General features: G+C 47.5%; 1 pseudogene; it reads right to left on the reverse strand.

Annotated features, from left to right (window-relative positions):
- Positions 1-265: 265 nt before the first annotated feature.
- On the reverse strand, positions 266-417 carry LOC115835340 (annotated as a pseudogene).
- Between the last annotated feature and the right edge of the window lie 15,026 nt (positions 418-15,443).

Below are 15,443 nucleotides of genomic sequence, written 5' to 3' on the forward strand. Positions count from 1 at the left end.
GCTCTCTTCTCTCTCTGTCTTCAGGGTCAGTGGTGTCACCCTCTCTTTCTCACAGCCGGGAGCCCCCCTTCCCCCTGCCAACCAAAGCGTGACCAGGCAGGGCCCATGTGGGGAGGGGGAAGGGGTGGGCACAGCAGAAGAGGAGGGCAGACATCACCAGGTTGCACTTGGGGGGACAGAGGTCCCTGGTGGGCCCTGCAAGGAAACCCCCAGCCATGCAACCCGAGGAGCCTGAAGGCACCCCCAGGAGCAATTGATCAACAAGTGATGCTCAGACAGGTGTAGCCCTGAGAAGAACCTGGGCCACAAGTGAGTTCAAAGTGTCAATGATCAATGTGTCCTTCAGTTCACATTAATTCTCACAGCTAGCTGCGTTTTTCATTGACGCAGGAGCAGAGTGATCCACCACTAAGAGTTGTACAAGGTCGATTTGGCAAGGGTGCTCCCAACAGGAGGAGGCCCTCCTGGCACAGCATGTCCCCTAGCGGGGTTGCCTCAGGCTGGCCAGTCAGACAGCAATGGGACCAGACACCAGAGAGGGGTCAGAAGCTTTCACAACACCGGGAGGCATGTGCCAACCACAGGGGGCAAATGCTGACACTACCCCTTAGGTGCCCGGGGGTTCCTGCTCCCATGGTGCAGGACACATGCCACATGCACGGCACAGTTGTGATGGCACGAAGGCCACCATGTAAAGCCCACACCTGAAAGCCGCCATGACTGTGGCATCACAGGGACAGGCAAGTGCAGCACGGCCCTGGCCAGGGGGCGGAGTCTGCGGGCCCACCACACTTGACCCATGGGCAGACGGGCGACCCCCCAAGGGGTCCTTAAACCTCCATGCCAGAACATGCTAGGTACCTGGATGGTGGGGGGGCTGATGAGGATGGGGGGACTGGTGTCTGGCCCCCGGCCCTGGAGATGCCCTAGCAGGAAGGCTGGGGAGAGCAAGTGGAGCAGGCCGGGCCGTGCCCAGTGGCATGGTGTGGCAGAGGTGATGATGGCGGCAGTGGCAGTGACGGGTACCCCGCCAGGCCAGATGGGAGCTGGTGGGATGGGGCAGGAAGATGGGCCCTGGTGGGGAGGGCACTAAGACCCCCACCCATCTGTGACACCAAGAACAACCCCCGCCCCCACTGACACACATTGAGGGGCACGGCAGGGGACCACTCCCCACTGCTCACCAGGCTGGCGAGCAATCCAGCCTGCCCCATGACAGGCATACACTGTCCCATCCCTGCACACGTCTCTCTCTTCCCTCTTGCTCCCCCCTGAGTTCTCTGGCCCTCCCAGCTGGCAGGGCCATGCAACAAATGAAAGGCACCACCCCGTCCATGCACGCACTGCAGGGGGAACATGGTCGGCCAAGGAGGAAGGATGTGGTGGCACCGCCACAGCTTTGCTCTTCTCTGTTAATGATCCTTCTGGACTTTCACCTATGGAAACGTTGTTATGACTTTTACTTCCTCTAGATAGTCAAGTTTGACCATCTTCTCAGCGCTCCACCAGGGCCATGGGCCAGCCCAATTGGGCTGATCCAAGGGCCTCACTAAACCACCCAATTGGTAGTAGTGACAGGTGGTGTGTAAAAAGGACAGGGATTTAATCAATGCAATCTTATAACCCACACTTACTGAGAATTCATTCATGGGGAAAAATTGCAATCCCCGATCACCATCATGAATGGGGTTCAAAAGGTTACCCACATCTGCCACATAGGGTAGGCACAAGCTGAACAGATCAGTGTGGCACACGTGCAGCCCTGGATATCTGAGGGCATCACAGACTTGTTATTGCTCAATCTCGCATGGCTGAATGCCACTTTTCCCTCTAAGAAGTTGGGGGAATGGGCGGAGCCAAGATGGCCGAATAGGAAGAGCTCCAGTCTACAGCTCCCAGCATGAGTGACACAGAAGATGGGTGATTTCTGCATTTCCATCTGAGGTACTGGGTTCATCTCACTGGCAATGCCAGACAGTCTGTGGAGGACAGTGGGTGCAGAGCACCGTGCATGAGCTGAAGCACGGTGAGGCATCCCCTCACCCAGGAAGTAAAAGGGAGTAAAACAGCAGACAGACACATTGAGAGAGACAGGCAGAAAGAGAGAGAGAGAAACAGACAGACAGGCAGAGAGAGACAGAGAGAGAGAGAAAAGACAGACAGGGAAAGAGAGAGACAGAGACAGACAAAGAGACAGAGAGAGGAGGAATGGTGTGCTCAGGAAATAATTACACATATTTTATAACGCTTTTGATCCCATAAACAGTGGCTGGGTATGCTTTGAAAACAAAAACAACAAAGCAGCAAGAGCAGCAGCAGCATTCGCTTAAATTTCTAGAAAATAAGATGTTCTGAAGTATAGTAAACATCAACCAGCTCGCACTGCATGTGGAGAGATTCACAAAAGCAGTAGTTAACAACAGGAGAAAACAGCAGTTACATGTCTTGGGGAAAATATACGTCTTCCTGAAAACCGGGGATTTCTACTTCACCTGAAAAGAAATACATATGAAAAAGGAAAAACATGAACAAAACAAAACAAGCCAACAAACACGGGCCAAGGCACTGTCCCTGGAAATCTTAAGTGAGCAAAGTATTAGTTTTCAGAAAGCATTTCTATTTAGGGCAAATACTAAGAAGGCCCAGACTAGAGCTGTGATGCCATTCCCATTGTGAAACTATGCTGGCTGGAGGGAGGAGAAACTAAAATATCTTGATAAAACGTGACTGAGACCCAGCCAGGGTGAAGCTTTCCTAGGGAGGGAGGCCTGAGGAGTGAAGCAGGGGAAAAACCCCACAACTGCAGACCCGCCCGCTTGCCCACAAGGGTCAAGGGCTACGCAATCGGCCCAAGCTGCCTTGGGGGAAGTGGGACCTTGCCGCCCCCAGCTTCAAAAACAGTGGCCATTGAGGTCTGACGCCCACTGATGCAAACGCCAGCCTGGCAAGAATGAGATCACCGGCAAGTGGTGGGGGAAGGGTAGAGAAGACCGAGGCACACCGGGGTGGCTCCAAAAGGTTTCCAAGCAGGGTATTGGGAGGCAGGGGGTGGGGGGTTTGGGGGGAACCCACCTAACTGACTCACTAAATGAAGGTAAAGGGATGTGGGTAGTGGGGGGAGCTGGGGGGCGACTTGAAAATTAAACTGACCCCTCCTAAAGCCCAAGTAGAAGAATCTATGTGCATGAAAGAAACAAAAACACAAAGAAAACTAAAGCGCTGATCAAACAGCAATAGGACTCCCGCCAGGGCGGAGGCTCCCTAGGCAATGAGGGAGAGACAGAGGGGCCTCCAGAAGGGAGAGAGAGAAACCAGTTGCCCCAGGCTCGGTTAAGTTGGCGAGACCTCCCTCCATGTCACATCGACTTTCAATAACAGTGGCCGCTAGGTGATGCCCGAAGACAACCGATGCTGCAAGTGTCACTCAGCATGGAAAAGAATGTATGTATGTATTTATTTATTTATGTATTTATTTATTTATTTATTTTGAGACAGACTCTCACTCACTCTACAGCCCAGGCTGTAGTGCAGTGGCATGACCTCAACTTACTGCAGCCTCTGCATCCCAGGTTCAAGAGATTCTCCCACCTCAGCCTGCTGAGTAGCTGGCATTACAGGCACCTGCCCCACCGCACTGGACTCAGTTTTGTATTTTTAGTAGAGATGGGGTTTCACCATATTAACAAGGCTGGTCTCCAACTCTCAACATCAGGTGATTCACCCGCCTCGGCCTCCCAAAGTGCTGGGATGACAGACGTCAGCCACCATGCCCGGCCTTAATCATGTATTTTTAAGTCGAGGAGCTTATCAGGGAAATATGAGAAGTACAGAGGCAACACGTAACAGAGAGAAAAGTCTGAAAATGCCTCTTCCATCCAAGTGGGGACCCAGCCTCGATCTCCCAAAATCATACACCGAGTGGGGAAGCCCAGCAAGGCCTGTCTGTCTACATTCCTCTCGGCCTCTCTAAGCACGTGCTTCTCACTTTCATGGAAGGGGCAGGGCCCTCCCCGGCACGGGGTGTCTGATAGACTGACAGAGAAAGAGACAGACATAGAAAGACAGACATGGACAGAGAGAAACAGACAGAAAGAGAGAGAGACAGAGACAGAGAAAGAGAGAAACAGACAGACAGGGAGGGAGAAAGAGACAGACAGACAGAGACAGACAGAGAGAGACAGAGAGAAACAGAGAGAAAGAGAGAAACAGAGAGAGAAAGAGAGAAATAGACAGAGAAAAACAGAGAAAGAGAAAGAGAAAGAGAGACAGAGAGAAAGGGAGGAGAGAAAGATACAGACAGACAGGCAGAGAAAGAGAGTAAGACAGAAGACAGACACAGTGAGAGGGACAGGCAGAGAGAGAGAAAGATGGAGACAGAGACAGAGAGAAGGAAAGAGAGAGACAGACAGAGAAAGACAGAAATGGACAGAGAAACAGAAAGAGAGACAGAGACAGAGAAAGAGAGAAACAGACAGACAGGGAGTGAGAGAGAGAGAGAGACAGAGAAAGACAGAGACAGAGAGGACCAGACAGAGAGACAGACAGATAGTGAGAGATAGAGAGAGAGAAAGAGAAAGGGAGGGAGAGAGAGAGACAGACAGACAGGCAGAGAAAGAAAGTAAGACAGAAGACAGACACAGTGAGAGAGACAAGCAGAGAGACAGAGAGACAGAGACAGAGAGAAAGAAAAAGACAGACAAAGAGACAGACAAAGACAGAAACGGACAGAGAGAAACAGCAAGAGAGAGAGACAGAGAGGGTGAGATCGAGGGACACGGAGAGAAAGAAACAGACAGACAGGGAGGGAGAGAGACAGACAGACAGGCAGAGAAAGAGAGTAAGACAGAAGATAGGCACAGAGAGAGAGGGAGAGAGAGAGAAAGGGAGAGAGAGAAAGAAAGACAGGCCAGGAGCGGTGGCTCAATCCTGTCATCCCAGCACTTTGGGAGGCCGAGGCAGGCAGATCACGAGGTCAGGAGATCAAGACCATCCTGGCTAACACAGTGAAACCCCGTCTCTACTAAAAATACACAAAATTAGAAGGGCATGGTGGCAGGCGCCTGTAGTCCCAGCTACTCGGGAGGCTGAGGCAAAAGAATGGTGTGAACCTGGGAGGCGGAGCTTGCAGTGAGCCGAGATAGCGCCACTGCACTCCAGCCTGGGTGACAGAGTGAGACTCCGTCTCAAAAAAAGAAAGAGAGAGACAGGCAGACAGAGAAAGAGACAGACAGAGACAGACAGAGAGACAGAGAGAAACAGCCAGAAAGAGAGAGAGACAGACAGGCAGAGAAAGAGTAAGACAGAAGACAGACACAGTGAGAGAGACAGGCAGAGAGAGAGAGACAGAGACAGAGAGAAAGAAAGAGAGAGACAGAGATGGACAGAGAGAAACAGACAGAAAGAGGGACAGAGAATGAGAGAGAGAGACAGAAAGGGAGGGAGAGAGAGACAGAGAGAGAGACATACAGGGAGAGAAAGAGAGTAAGACAGAAGATAGGCACAGAGAGACAGAGAGAGTGAGAAAGACAGACTCAGAAAAAGAGAGAAACAGACAGAGAAAGAGACAGAAATAAAACAGAGACAGACAGAGAGAAACAGAAAGAGACAGAGAGAGAAAGAAACAGACAGGGAGGGAGAGAGAGAGACAGACAGGCAGAGAAAGAGAGTTAGAAGACAGACACAGTGAGACAGGCAGAGAAAGAGAGACAGAGACAGAGAGAAAGAGACAGACAGATAGACAGAGAAAGAGACATAGAGAAAGACAGAGACAGACAGAGAGACAGACAGAAAAAGACAGAAAGAGAGAAGGTCCTAGCCCAGTAGTGATACAGTGCCTTTTCTTTCATTTTCTCTATTTTCTGTTTCTTTTCTGGTTTTCTTCTTTTCTTTTCTTTTCCTTTCTTTTCTTCTTTTCCTTTCTTTCTTTCTTTCTTTCTTTCTTTCTTTCTTTCTTTCTTTCTTTCTTTCTTTCTTTCTTTCATTCACTTATTTGGAGACCAAGTCTCACTCTGTCGCCCAGGCTGTAGTGCAGTGGTGCGATCCTGGGTCACTGCAACCTCTGCCTGCCAGGTTCAAGCAATTCTCCTGCCTCAGCCTCCCTAGTAGCTGGGATTACAGGGGCCTGCCCCACCGCACCCAACTCAGTTTCATATTTTCAGTAGAGACGGGATTTCACCATGCTGGCCAGGCTGGTCTGAAACTCCTGACCCCTGACCCACCCACTTCAGCCTCCCAAAGTGCTGGGATGACAGACGTGAGCCACTGCCTTCAGTGTACAGTGCCATTTCTTAGAAATCACTCATGGGAACACAAACTTACAGGTCATGTGTAAAGATTTTATTTATTTATTTATTTATTTACTTATTTTTTGCGTGGGGAGTTGGGGGGAAGGAGTTTTGCTCTTGCTGGTCAGGCTAGAGTGCAATGGCATAGGGGACTCAAGGAGTCAACCTATGGCAGAGATGACACGTCATTCAGAGCCTAAGGGCCACGGTGAAAGGTGGCAGGGCCTGGGCTTTTAAAGGCTGAAATCCTGGCGGCTCAGGCCTGTCATCCCAGCACTTCGAGAGGCCCAGGAGGGCGGATCACTTTAGGTCAGGAGTTCAATACCAGCATGGCCAACATGGAGAAACCCCGTCTCTACTAAAAATAGAAAAAATTAGCCGACTGTGGTGGTGCATGCCTGTAATCTCAGCTACTGAAGAAGAATCACTGGAATCCGTGAAGCAGAGGTTGCAGTGAGCCGAGAGAGCGCCACTGCACCCTAGCCTGGGTGACAGAGTGAGAGAGACTCAGTCCAAAAACGAGAAAAGAAGAAAAAAAGAGAACAGGCCCAAATACTGCATTGTCGTGAGTAACAAGGAGCTTATTTGATGGGTATAGAGTTTTGTTTCTGCAAGTTGAAAGAAGGTCCCTATGAATGCAAATGATAGTTGCAAAACAATGTGAATGTAGTTAATTTTTCTGAGCTGCACACTTACAATAGCTAAAATGGTTAATTTTATGTACACTTTACCACTATGTAAAAAATAATTTTTAAATAAACAAACTATAGCTATCTGCAATATCATGAATTAATACCATAACTACAATGTTGCATAGAAAAAAGTAGATGTAAAAGTATACATATTACACAATTTCACTTACATAAAATCCAAAAAGTGAACGCAACTGAGGTTCTTGCTTCCAGTAATAAGTAAAGTAGTTTGTTGAATACTTCACAGATAACTATAACAAAGCTCTTTGGTCACAGGGCTGCAGAACTGCAATCCCAGCATGCACCAGGCTCAGGGAGAGTGCGCTAATCAGTGGAGGAAGGGACGAGGCTCTGCACATCCCACTGGTCTTGCTGGGAGATGCAGCCTCATAAACGCTCCCAGCCCTTTGGTCACAAGGCTGCAGCACTACAATCCTGGCATGCACCGGGCTCAGGGAAAGTGCGCATCACTGGAGGAAGAGGCAGGGCCGTGGGAACCTCGGTAGGCTTGCTGGGAGATGTAGTCTCATAAACACTCCTAGCCCTTTCATCACCGGGCTTCAAGACTACAGTCCCAGCATGCATCCAGCTCGGGGACAGAGAGCATTACTGGAGGAAGAGACTGGACCGTGGGCGCCTCCTTCTACTTGCTGGGAGATGTAGTTTCATAAAGACTCCCAGACTTTCCGGTCCCATGGCTACAGGATTACCATCCCAGTGTGCACTGGGGTCAGGGACAGTGCCCATCACTGGATAAAGAGGCGGGGCTGTGTGCATCTCCCTAGGCTTGCTGGGAGATGTATGCTCATAAACACTTCCAGCCCTTTCCTCAAAGAGCTGCAGGACTACAGTCTTAGCATGCCCCAGTCTCAGGGCCAATGGGTGTCACTGGAGGAAGAGACTGGGCTGTGTGCCCCTCCCTAGGATTGCTGGAAGATGTAGTGTCATAAACACTCCCAACCCTTTGGTCAAAGGGCTACAGGACTACAATCCCAGCATGCGCCAGGCTCCAGGGCGACGCACAGACCTGGAAGAAGGGGCAGAGTGGTATGCGCCCCACCTAATATGCTAGGAGCTGTAGTCCATTAACAACTCTCAGCCTGTTTGTCGGTAGGCTCCAGAACTATAATCCCAGCATGTACCGCAATCTGCGGTGCATAGCCCTGGAGGGAGGGGCAGAGCGTTGTGGACTTCCTGGAGTCCAAAGCACTGCTGAGTTCTGATGCTATGCCGACTCTTTGCAAGGAGAGTGAGTACAGATGTGCACCTGGAGGGCAGGTCTGGGCTGAGCATTGAGGAGGGTATTATCCTATGAAGATACCTTACCTTTTCCCAAATCGGACGGCTTGTCCTCACCCGATTGGCCCTATCCTTCTCAGGTTCCTCTTTCAGTTGCACCCAGGGTTCTTTCCAGAGCATTATGTCTTCTGCAGCCCCGGGCGCTGCCTTCTTTCCTAAACTGCTGTGAAAACTTTCCTGATGTCCGAGACACTGTCCATTGTGATGCAGCCCTCTTTTTTCTCTAGCCAGAGCACGCACTCAACCGTTTTAGAGAGAAATCTTCCACCTGGCCTGCTTGTGATCAGCTTCAGAGCTCTGCAGATTGTGACAAGGACTGTGGCTTCCTGGAAATGTCACTCTCAAAGTCGCCTTTTTCATGAATGTGAAAGTCTAGGCATCAGAAAGGTTAATTATTGGGTTGCACAAAATCTGCTAAGAGCAAAGGAGAAAACCCCATTTCCGAGGCGTGAGTCTTGTGAGCCATTTTCATCAACCCATTTAAGTGGACAAGCTCCAAAATGCAACCTGAAGCTGCTGACTATTTAGGCATTTTACACTTGAAATCAATAGTCTCATCTCAAGTCAGGCCTGGCTTGCCAGTGGCTCAGAGCCACAAATGGGACATGTTATGTCAGGAACAGATAGTTTTCCAGCTTTACCGGAGCAACTTTTAAGATGTGGAGCACTTGGGATCATTTGAAACCCGCTATCTTCAGTAGGCACTTTTACTTCTAGAGAGCATTTGCATTTTTATTTTATCTGTCTTCAAGCTGACCCTTTGTTTATTTTAATAGTAAAAAACACATTCCTGGCTGGAGATTTAAGATGCTAATGAGACATGTAATGTATGCACAGATGTGTACAGCTACTGCACTTGTGCACCCAGAAGACCAGTCAGAACATGCTTACTGTGACACTTCTTTCCACCTTCTTATGAATAATCATGCAAAACTCCCATAAAGAGGGTTTCTCCAGCAATAATTAATGCTGTCTCACTTTTATGAGCAGGCTGCCCTGGAATCTCTTTCTCAGACTGTGTCGTCTATTCTGCACTTAATTTTCAAAATATTCTCTCTTTTTTTGCAATAAATTATGCTGTACTTCTTTTGTTGTGTGTCTCTTGTTTAAATTCTTTTAAACTAAGAAGATAAGAACCAAGGTATTACATCAGCCGTCAACATTTCTGGTGCCATGACCTGGGGCGAGGTTTGTCTGCTTCATTAATTTCAGTTTCCCTTTACTTACAGTGAATGCTATGGCAGTTCCAGACTACCTGGTTAACTATCGCTTGTTCTAGCGCTGTTTCAGTAAAGTTCTGGGGGAAACGTTTTTAAGTCACATGTATTCTTTAGAGGGAGAATATATGTGCGCTCTCCTTTTGGCTGCTGCCTCTGTGGTATCGATAAATACACTAACCACATGGGTTGCCCTCAATATTTCATATTTGGGCTACTTTGCCGCTTAGTTTCACATCCTTCTGGCCACAGTTCAGACTCAGCTTAACGTTTGCTGTCCCTTCAGCAATACTCTATCTCCACCTAGTGGCTATTGTAATGTATTTTCTGGTCAGGTTTTCTGTTTACAAAATTTTTGTTTTGTTTTGAGCGGCACATTAAGAGAACCCTGTCCCTGCAGGTTTGTGCACTTCCCAGCTCCTTGAAATTGTTCTTCAACAGGCTTTCTTTGCTGGACAAAAGTTGCACAGTCATGTAGTTGCCCGGTCATAGGGATTGCATCTGAGCATTCCAGGCATTATAATTGGACATCACAAATGGCAAGCCAGTGAATTAGGGCAAGGCTTGTCAGCTGGACATCTGCTCCCCAGCCAGCAGTGGGGGTCATCTCGGTAGGGCTGGAGATGTCCACCGCTGGGGAGAGCTAAGACGGTGTACCGCAAATGCCTATGACCTCCTAGAGCTTCAGTTAATGGGGTTTGGAAGGGATGCGCTGGACACTTGGTGGTTCCACTTGGCCCGTGGGGATGCCCACAGCCTCCTGGACTTCAGTAAATGTTCTGACATTTCAGGATTCTGGCACTGTGGGAGCTGCATCCTCTACTGTCATTGAAACACCCCTGGGATGTATATCTAAAAATTAGAACAGCTTTTGGCTAAATGAACTTAGAAAAAAGAAAACTTTACCTTCTTTTGTAACACTATTTAGCCTCCCTACAGATTACCTGAGAAAACATGGCTGGAGAATGAGGCTGTGAACTTTAACTCCATCCTACAGCTAGAACTTTTCTGTGAAAATCAGGGAAAATTGTCTGAAGTATCCTATGTGCAAGTCTTTCTGGCCTGACAACAAAACCCAGCTCTATGCAGCACCTGTGGGCTAAAGCCTAGTAAGCGAGAAAGCCCCTCAGAAGCATTAGAAGATCATCTCTTATTAAGATCATCCTGGGGGGGTGGAGCCAAGACGGCCGAATAGGAACAGCTCTGGTCTCCAGCTCCCAGCCCGAACGACACAGAAGACTGATGATTTCTGCATTTCTGCTTGAGGTACCGGTTTCATCTCACTAGGGAGTGCCAAACAGTGGGTGCAGGACAGTCGGTGAAGCGCACTGTGCGCGACCCTAAGCAGGGCGAGGCACTGCCTCACTTGGGAAGCGCAAGGGGTCAGGGAGTTCCCTTTCCTAGTCAAAGAAAGGGGTAACAGACGGCACCTGGAAAATCGGGTCAGTCCCACCCTCATACTGCGCTTTCCCAACGGGCCTGGAAAACGGCACACTAGGAGATTGTGTCCCACACCTGGCTCGGAGGGTCCTATGCCCATGGAGTCTCGCTGATTGCTAGCAAAGCAGTCTGAGATCAAGCTGCAAGGTGGCAGCGAGGCTGGGGGAGGGGCGCCCGCCATTGCCCAGGCTTGCTAAGGTAAACAAAGCAGCCAGGAAGCTGGAACTGGGTGGAGCCCACCACAGCTCAAGGAGGCCTGTCTGCCTCTATAGGCTCCACCTCTGGGGACAGGGCACAGACAAACAAAAACTCAGCAGGATCCTCCAGAGACTTAAATGTCCCTGTCTGACTGACAGCTTTGAAGAGAGTAGTGGTTCTCCCAGCACGCAGCTGGAGATCTGAGAACGGACAGACTGCCTCCTAAAGTGGGTCCCTCACCCCTGAGCAGCCTAACTGGGAGGCACCCCCCCAGTAGGGACAGACTGACACCTCACTCGGCCGGGTACTCCTCTGAGACAAAACTTCCAGAGGAACTATCAGACAGCTGAATTTGTGGTCTCACGAAAATCCACTGTTCTGCAGCCACTGCTGCTGACACCCAGCCAAACAGGGTCTGGAGTGGACCTCTAGTAAACTCCAACAGACCTGCAGCTGAGGGTCCTGTCTGGTAGAAGGAAAACTAACAAACAGAAAGGACATCCACACCAAAAACCCATCTGTACATCACCATCATCAAAGACCAAAAGTAGATAAAACCACAAAGATGGGGAAAAAACAGAGCAGAAAAACTGGAAACTCTAAAAAGCAGAGCACCTCTCTTCCTCCAAAGGAACGCAGTTCCTCACCAGCAACAGAACAAAGCTGGATGGAGGATGACTTTGACGAGGTGAGAGAAGAAGGCTTCAGACAATCAAACTACTCTGAGCTACAGGAGGAAATTCAAAACAATAGCAAAGAAGTTAAAAACTTTGAAAAAAAATTAGAAGAATGGATAACTAGAATAACCAATGGAGAGAAGGGCTTAAAGGAGCTGATGGAGCTGAAAGCCAAGTTTCGAGAACTACGTGAAGATTGCAGAAGCCTCAGTAGCAGATGCGATCAACTGGAAGAAAGGGTATCACTGATGGAAGATGAAATGAATGAAATGAAGAGAGAAGGGAAGTCTAGAGAAAAAAGAATAAAAAGAAATGAACAAAGCCTCCAAGAAATTTGGGACTACGTGAAACGACCAAACCTATGTCTGATTGGTGTACCTGAAAATGACGGGGAGAATGGAACCAAGTTGGAAAACACTCTGCAAGATATTATCCAGGAGAACTTCCCCAATCTAGCAAGGCAGGCCAACATTCAGATTCAGGAAATACAGAGAATGCCACAAAGATACTCCTCGAGAAGAGCAACTCCAAGACACATAACTGTCAGATTCACCAAAGTTGAAATGAAGGAAAAAATGTTAAGGGCAGCCAGAGAGAAAGGTCGGGTTACCCACAAAGGGAAGCTCATCAGACTAACAGCTGATCTCTCAGCAGAAACTCTACAAGCCAGAAGAGAGTGGGGGCTGATATTCAACATTCTTAAAGAAAAGAATTTTCAACCCAGAATTTCATATCCAGCCAAACTAAGCTTCATAAGTGAAGGAGAGATAAAATGCTTTACAGAGAAGCAAACGCTGAGTGATTTTGTCACCACCAGGCCTGCCCTAAAAGAGCTCCTGAAGGAAGCACTAAACATGGAAAGGAACAACCGGTACCAGCCACTGCAAAAACATGCCAAATTGTAAAGACCATCGAGGCTAGGAAGAAACTGCATCAACTAATGAGCAAAATAACCAACTAACATCATAATGACAGGATCAGATTCACACATAACAATATTAACGTTAAATGTAAATGGGCTAAATGCTCCAACCAAAAGACACAGACTGGCAAACTGGATAAGGAGTCAGGATCCATCAGTGTGCTGTATTCAGGAAACCCATCTCACATGCAGAGACACACATAGACTCAAAATAAAGGGATGGAGGAAGATCTATCAAGCAAATGGGAAACAAAAAAAGGCAGGGGTTGCAATCCTAGTCTCTGATAAAATAGACTTTAAACCAACAAAGATCAAAAGAGACAAAGAAGGCCATTACATAATGGTAAAGGGATCAATTCAACAAGAAGAGCTAACGATCCTAAATATATATGCACCCAACACAGGAGCACCCAAATTCATAAAGCAAGTCCTCAGTGACCTACAAAGGGACTTAAACTCCCACACAATAATAATGGGAGATTTTAACACCCCACTGTTAACATTAGACAGATCATGGAGACAGAAAGTTAACAAGGATATCCAGGAATTGAACTCAGCTCTAAACAAAGTGGACCTAATAGATATCTACAGAACTCTCCACCCCAAATCAACAGAATATACATTTTTTTCAGCACCACACCACACCTATTCCAAAATTGAAAATTGACCACATAGTTGGAAGTAAAGCTCTCCTCAGCAAATGTAAAAGAACAGAAATTATAACAAACTGTCTCTCAGACCACAGTGCAATCAAACTAGAACTCAGGATTAAAAAACTCACTCAAAACCGCTCAACTACATGGAAACTGAACAACCTGCTCCTGAACGACTATTGGGTACATAATGAAATGAAGGCAGAAATAAAGATGTTCTTTGAAACCAACGAGAACAAAGACACAACATACCAGAATCTCTGGGACACATTCAAAGCAGTGTGTAGAGGGAAATTTATAGCACTAAATGCCCACAAGAGAAAGCAGGAAAGATCCAAAATTGACACCCTAACATCACAATTAAAAGAACTTGAAAAGCAAGAGCAAACACATTCAAAAGCTAGCAGAAGGCTAGAAATAACTAATATCATCACCCTGGCAGACAAAATTGAATCTGTAGGAAATTCTATGGGAACATGAAAGCAATGTCTATTACCTGCCTTACTCTCTTTAATAGTAACAGTTATTACTATACTCTCAGCTTTTACTTTTGTTCCAATTTTGTTTAAAATGTTAACTGATTTCCTGCTCTCTTGCTTATGGCAACTCCATGTTTGCATAATGGCTTTGCAAGGCTTTCAAGCTTTGGCTGCCAATATCTTGCCCACTGGTTCCATGAATGACATGGTTTATACCTGGTTAGATCATACAGGCAGAATCTTTAGGGCCCAGGCTAGGCAGAATAACACCCACTCAGCAGGAAACAGCTGCAGAAAAAATGACCTAGCCCCTCAACCTCCAATATGATTATGACCCTAAGATTTCTTAGAGGGAAATTAAAGCAGAATAGATAGTCAAGAAAATGACCATGATCTCGGGATACAGAAACGTGGGGAAAAGAAAGAGAGATCAGACTGTTACTGTGTCTATGTAGAAAGAAGTAGACATAAAAGACTCCATTTTGTTCTGTACTAAGAAAAATTATTCTGTGTTGAGATGCTGTTAATCTGTAACCCTAGTCCGAACCCTGTGCTCACAGAGACTTCTGCTGTGTTGATTCAAGGTTTAATGGATTTAGGGCTATGCAGGATGTGTTTTGTTAAAAAAGTGCTTGAAGGCAGTTTGCTTGTTAAAAATCATCACCACTCTCTAATCTCAAGTACCCAGGGACACAATACACTGTGGAAGACCACAGGGACTTCTGTCTAGGAAAACCAGGTATTGCCCAAGGTTTCTCCCATGTGATATTCTGAGATATGGCCTCCTGGGAAGGGAAAGAACTGACCATCCCCTAGCCTGACACCCTTAAAGGGTCTGTGCTGAGGAGGATTAGTAAAAGAGGAAGGCCTCTTTGCAGTTGAGATAAGAGAAGCCATCTGTCTCCTGCTTGTCCTTGAGCAATAGAATTTCTTGGTGTAAAACCCGATTGTATGTTCTATTTACTGAGATAAGGAGAAAACAACCTTAGGGCTGGAGTTGAGACACACTGGCCGCAACACTGCTCTTTAATGCACCCAGATGTTTGTATACGTGCACATCAAGGCACAGCACCTTTTCTAACCTTGTTTATGACACAGAGACATTTGTTCACATGTTTTCCTGCTGACCCTCCCACCACTATTACCCTATTGTCCTGCCACATCCCCCTCTCCAAGATGGTAGAGATAATGATCAATAAATACTGAGGGAACTCAGAGACCAGTGATGGCGCCGGTCCTCGGTATGCTGAGCGCCGGTCCCCTGGGCCCACTCACATAAGGATTGTGACATATTACTTTGCCCAGTACCTACATGGTGTGACATTTCTCATGTCTGGGCTTTGTCTTGGAGATGAATGTGACACATAGCTAGGCCTGGCCCCTAAGTTCTGTAACTTCTCCTTTCTAAAAATCCTATCCAATTGAAACATCTCTCTGGGCACTTCACTTTGGTTATGTTACCCTGTTGCCTGGATCCTCCCCTCAAGGGGTATTGTGACATATTGCTGGACCCAGTATCTAGGTGATATACTCTCCTTTCTTGCCTTGGTCCTGTATACATTGTGTATTGTAATATATGGCT

Source organism: Nomascus leucogenys, chromosome 5, assembly GCF_006542625.1.
Source record: "Nomascus leucogenys isolate Asia chromosome 5, Asia_NLE_v1, whole genome shotgun sequence".
In the NCBI taxonomy this organism is placed as follows: Eukaryota; Metazoa; Chordata; class Mammalia; order Primates; family Hylobatidae; genus Nomascus; species Nomascus leucogenys.